General features: G+C 41.4%; 1 long non-coding RNA gene across 1 annotated transcript; it reads left to right on the forward strand.

Moving 5' to 3' along the window:
- The first annotated feature begins 3,498 nt into the window (after window positions 1-3,498).
- On the forward strand, window positions 3,499-4,811 carry LOC137189687 (uncharacterized). Its single transcript, XR_010929706.1, has 3 exons — window positions 3,499-3,755; window positions 3,961-4,033; window positions 4,121-4,811. It is a non-coding gene; the product is annotated as an uncharacterized lncRNA (long non-coding RNA).
- Window positions 4,812-6,389: the final 1,578 nt, after the last annotated feature.

Here is a 6,389-nt window from a genome sequence, read left to right on the forward strand (position 1 = left end):
TGCTTATGCATGTGTATGTTACACAAGTTCTTATATTTCAAAGGTAGAAAGGGCGATGGGACTCGTTTGGGAATGTCCATAGAGAAGCATCTAAAGGAAATGTTAGTGCAAATGATGCAATGAAAAATTTAGGCAGTGTTTATTTACAATGTGTGTGCTCAAGAAGCTGTGTAACTGTGTAAAATTTGCATCTAAAAGAATGTTCTAGAAAAGTTGAATTTGTGCCAATAGGTGATAATGTAGTTAAAATGAGTAAGCTTTTAAGAAAATTGAGACAAAAGGCATCATCACATGATCTTACCACAGAAGACATGCAGATGACTAATTCAGTTGACCGTTATAAGAATAGGCAAAAAGATGCTACTTTCAATGACATGTATATTGCAACATTTGTATCAGAATGTTGTGTTCTGAGCAAAAATGAAATGTCTCTAAACAGCATTAAATTGAACAAGGACTTTGATTTTGTCATGAAAAGAATTCGGAAACAATTCACAGTTGTTCATTACATGTGCTTTTGTGTGACAAAGAATCCAGAATCATGGTTTCAAACTAGTTTGCAATTGTTCCTGCCATATTGTGAAGGAGCCAAAACCTTCAACTTGAACAAGAACAGAAAGAAAAAGAACAGACAGTAGATGAACATGTAGAGAATATTCCAGATTTAGCAGTTAGTAGTCAACAAGTTGCACATTTGGAGAAGAACAATAATTGTGCAGAAGTGACAGTTTGGTGTTAATTAGATCTTTGACTGAGATACAACTGTCTATTTTTATCATATAAGGCAATGGTGTAATAGGGAAAAGTCCAAATACATTTCACGTTTTCATTACAGGTGGTGCAGGGACAGGCAAAAGTCATTTAATTAAGGCTATCCAATATGAAGCAATCCGGTTACAAACTGTCAACATCCTGAAGACACTTGTGTATTATTTACTACTCCAACTGGGATTGCTGCATACCATTTACATGCAGCAACCACTCACAATACATTTAGCATTGGAACTAATATTCAGTTAACTTACACACCTTTAGGTGAAGAAAAACTGAGTACTTTACAAGCAAAATACAGTTCTCTGAAAATTTTGATAATGGATGAGATATCCATGGTAGAGAAACTATTCACATACAGTCATGGTAGATTGTGACAAATTAAACAAACAGGTGACTTCTCCCCATTTGGTAATGTTAGTGTAATTGCTGTTGGTGATTTCTTTCAGTTGCCACCAGTGAAAGGGAAACCACTCTATATAGATGATGTAGCTGTTAGCTTGCGGTCCAAACTGTTTAAGGTTGTAGAGTTGAAAACAATTGTGAAACAACAGGATCAAGTTTTTCTGCATTTACTAAACCGTTTAAGAATCCGCTCAAAAGAACAGTGACATAAAACTCTTAAAACAATGTGAAACAGGTGAAGATAGTTCAGCTTTACACATTTTTTCCATAAATAAGCAAGTAAATAAGCACAATCTTTAACAGTTATTAAAAACTTGTTCTGAACATATTGAAATAGATGCCCAGGATTATGAAAATAATAATAACAAAAGAAATAGGTAAACTTGAGTTGAAACACAAACATCATGTTAAAGTTTATCATACATGTTTAACTGAGAAGCTGGTTTAGGGGAAAAATGCTGGAGTAATGCTGACAAAAAATGTAGACGTTATGGATGGTCTCGTTAATGCCACATGTGGCGCAGTAACAGATATAATTAGTTTAAGTAATGATAAGTTTCCTCAAATAGACTATGTTTAATTTGATGATAAACAAATTGGCATGCATCAGAGAAAACAAAGTGCAGTAATTGTGGATTATGGCGACAGTTTCCACTTAAACTTGGGCATTTACAGTACATAAGGTACAAGGTCTTACAGAAGATAGAGCTGTAGTTTCCCTTAAGAGAATTTTAGCTGCTGGACAAACATATGTAGCATTGAGTTGTGTAAGAAATCTGTGAGGGTTAATGATTCAAGATTTTGAAAAGAAGGCCATTTATTGTAAGGAGAACTTTCAATATGCAATTCAACACATGCTACCATCTTTATCAGAAAATGACACAACAGAAATTGACAACACATAATTTTAATGTGTTTTTGATGAACGTGCAAAGCTTGACTCACCATGTGGCAGATTTAACATCATGCACACAGCATTTGCAACTTAACTGTATTGTTGTTACAGAAACAAGGCTATCTGCTATCCCCTCTGCCCAAACAATAAACGTTGATGGTTTTAGTTTTCATAGTTGTCCTTGAAGTCTTTCATATAGTAGCAGCAATACAGCATTGATTGCATTGCAAGGCCAACAACACGGTGGTGTTGGCATGTATACTGCAGACAATTTGACATACAACTGTGTTACTTACAACATATTGATAGCAGTCATTTATCATCCACCATCATATCCACTGTTTTTGTTTAAAGCACATCTAAACAGACCACTGGACTTACTTGATCCAATAAGTGACACAATTGCTGTAATGGGAGATTTTAATGATGACATTTTTCAAGTCTCAACAATTTGTAATTTTATGACAGATAAGAGGGTACGTATAAGTTGTCTCGCAACCAACTACTGAAAAAGACCATGTGTACAACACATAATGATGTGGAAACAATAGTTTTGCCTTTAGCCTCTCAAAAATTCATTGCAGATAAAAAGAATTCCTCCAGATGCAATAGGGCGTTGCACTGTTTGGTGCCCAAGCCCTAATAATAATTAATTAATTAAATTAATTAAAAGGAGTACTAGTGTTGACTGACATAATCTCTAAGTTTACCCAGGTCATCCCCTCAAAGAGATCAGTGAGCCTCTACAGTGGTAGATGTGCTGACAAAGGAGTAGTTCTACAAGTATGGTGTCCCAGCTCGGCTGCACTCTGACCAGGGTCGCAGTTTGAAAAGCACAATAATTCAGCAATTGTGTGGTTTGTACAGCATCAAGAAGTCTAGGACCACCCCCTAATCACCCTGAGGGGAAATAGCCAGTGTGAGTGCTTTAACAGGACCCTCCATGATCTTCTGCACACCCTGTCAGCTGAGCAGCAGCACAGATGGCCAGAGTATCTCCAACAGGTTTTGTTCAGCTACAACACCATGTCCCACCAAACTACAGGTTAGTCCCCCTTCTTTTTGATCTTTGGCCGTGAACCAGAACCACAGCTGCCTATAGATTTTCTGCTAGGTCACATAGAAGAGCTGACTGCAGGTGAAGTCTGCGACTGGGTCCGGGAACATTAGTGACGATGGCAGGTGGCAGTAGAGATTGCCCGGGAAAGGATGAAGCAGTCTGCAACCCACCGGAAGGAGAGAGTGCATCAGCAGGCCCAGAAGGAGGTGTTACCAGCACTCCCATAAAGCAAGGAATAAAATCCAGGATGCCTGGGACCCTGAGATTTTTCAGGTGGTAAAACCTCCTGAGCAAGGAGGTGCAGTGTATGCCGTTGCCCCACAACATAGGCTAATAGAGATACGTCATGTTCATCACTCAATGCTCAGACCTGTACGTTTCTGGTGGTCATGCTATTCCTGTAGCTAGGCCTAATCCAGTGGTGACAGGCCCTGACACTGTAGCAGAATGGAAATGTATTCCTGTCTAGTCTAAGCAGGCCTGTAGTCTCTTGATTACTTGATGATCAGTAGCCAATCATTGTCTGTGGGTAGCCTATAAAGGCAGGTAGTTGCTTTCTGAGCGCTCCCTTCACTCTGAATGCACGTCCGCCTCCCGTTCGCTGGACTTCTGCAATTGCTGCAGGTATGGAGTAGTTTCTGTGCTGGTCCATAGAGTATTCTCTCATGCTGTTGCTTATTTTAGTGGTTTATGATTTTGTACATACCTCCGTGGTGACTCACCTCCCTCAGAAGTGATCCTCTCACGGACTGCTGTCGATAGGTTCACTCCTCTCTCGCTCCGCAAATTTTATTATGTTGCGTGTAGTAAATGATTGTTTTGTTTCTAGGTCCCTGTGTGTAGTAGCAGGATAGGCTCCATAGACTCTCTCTTCCCCTGAACTTACAGACGCTGCCTGATTGGTATGTAGCCTACTATGGTGCCAGGTTCATCTTTTTTTTGACAGCTGTCATTCTTGTTTTAATTTGATTTTTCATTATGTATCGCAGGACTGTGGGCCCTGGTCAGCATTTAGCAGCTTCCCCCAGGAGCTGCTGTGGCCATTCTGGCCCATGCTGCAAGAATGCTGCTGCTTTGCCTTTAATTAGTGTTAACAATCATTGTCTTTGTTTTGAATTGTTTGGTCGGGTCCACTGCTGCTGCGTTGAGGGCCAGCAGTTCCATGACTAGTACTCTTTTAGCTTAGCCGTTTTAATGGTGAGAGTGTGCGTGTGTGTAGTGAGCAGGGTTTTTTCTTTTCTTTTGTTGTCATCGTTTGCTTATTCTCAGTTTTGCTTAGTTTAGTTCATTCATTTATCTCTACTTTATAGCTTACATAAAGATTTCATATCAATAATATTGTTAGTTTATTGTGTTTATTCTGTTCCTAAGTTGCTGGTTAGGTGTTTAACCATCTGACCAACTGCTGTTGTTTTGGAGAAGTGTTTCTTTAGTTTAGTTTAGTTTAGTTTGTTTGTTCATTCTTTTCTTCTTCCTTTTTTTTTCTTGTTTCGTTACACCACTGGCAAGAGGCCCTTTGTCAGAGTCTGCTCTCCCCCTCACCTGTTGCTGTGGGAATTATCCAATCATTCAGTCTCACTCTGCTCTGCCACACCCCTCATTAGTTCAACCACCTTCACCTGGCGCTCCCACCTGCTCATCATCTGCAATCAAGCCAGTATATAAGCTGCCTCGGCCCACTCCCTCCTTGTCAGATTGTCTACACTACTATGCTAAGTCATCTTGCTTTCTTCACTGGACTGCCTTCCTGGTTTCTGATCAGCTTGTCCTCGACCATCGCTCCTCGTCTCTGCCCCGGTAAACCCACCAGCCTTCTGTCCCTGACTCTGAGTTCTGCCTGCCTGTTCCCTGGTCTTTGTCCGCTGTGGGAGTGGAAGATCGGGGTTCAATTTCCGGTGGAGCCATACTCATTAGGACTGTGTTTCTCTGACCGTGCTAATATTGCCTTGACATCGTGTGAAATAAAGACTGCAAAGTTTATACCAGTGTCATTTGTGCTGCTATTGGGTCCATCCTATACCCGTTACACCCTTTTCTACAGCTGTTGATAATCAGTGTTAAGCAATTCAACATAAGGGCAACTGTATGGTGTTTTTGTTTTGTTTGTTTGGTTGAATACTTTATTGATTTTGTATCCCTTTTTATTTTTTAAGGAGCTGAGCGCTAACAGTGGTGGGGTTGGTGATTAGGTGTGGGTTCCTGCCTTTCCTGTGTGCTGTGTTCAACTGAGCAACCCTGGGTTTGACCCTTCACCATTGTGTGTGTGTGGATGTGTGTGCACATGTGATTCGGGGTGACTCTCTTTTGGATACCTCTCCTACCTCCCCTCCACTGGTAAGCCTCAGCCCTGAATAATTCCCCTGTCCCTCTTTTTAATACATGTGTGGATGGTATGCTTAATTATTCTTTTTTTTACTAATTTTTGCAATTGTTAAAATAAAGGATTATTGATGGCTGGAACCACGTCTCTCACTTCTCAGTGTAACGAACCTGATTGCCTTTTTGGGTTATTGGTACTGGTCTGAGGTAACATTTGTCCCTGGGTAGAAACCCCAGGGTGGCGTAGTTGGATTCTTTTAATTACACTGGTTAGTGTTCTCCATCCTATTCTCTTGCCACAACACCAAGGAGCATAACCTGTGGGTGGTGGTCAGACGCACAACTGGACCAAAGGACCCCCAGCCTGTCAGAGCACAGACCCCACCTGAAGTGGACCCAGCGCTTCACGCTTCTTGTGGCAGCTTCGCCTGATACCCCAGCTAGTACCAGTTCTTGTCCAGCCCCCTGTCCTGAGGTGGTAAGAAAATCTACACGAGACAGCTGGCAAACACTCTAATCCTCACCACTTGCTGTTGACAATAAGGAATAGAGCAAATGGGGCTACAAATTCTCAGATACTTGGTTCTAGTAGTGCCACACCAGCTCTATTCAGACCCTGGTCTTACTAAATTGTTGGGCCGTTTAAGAACCCCCAGGCAGAGTGTAGCCAGTAAATATCCCTCCCGGGCTACCGTAGGGCTAGACAGGCCTTAGCACCGCCTACCTCCCTGTTGTCAATTTGTTTGGTTTAATATATAAGTCATACCAAGAAGCCCCAGTATGCTGCTTTTCTTTTCTGGTCCCCGGTGTGACAGGTTGGGGCTGTTACGCAATGCAATGCTGCAACGCTCTGGTTTTCTGGTTTTATTCACTATAGGTTCCGCTTCCTAATGACCCCCTGCTCCCACATGTTGAGTCTTCTCTGTGCATATTGCGCAA

Source organism: Thunnus thynnus, chromosome 1 (assembly GCF_963924715.1).
Source record: "Thunnus thynnus chromosome 1, fThuThy2.1, whole genome shotgun sequence".
NCBI classification, from domain to species: domain Eukaryota; kingdom Metazoa; phylum Chordata; class Actinopteri; order Scombriformes; family Scombridae; genus Thunnus; species Thunnus thynnus.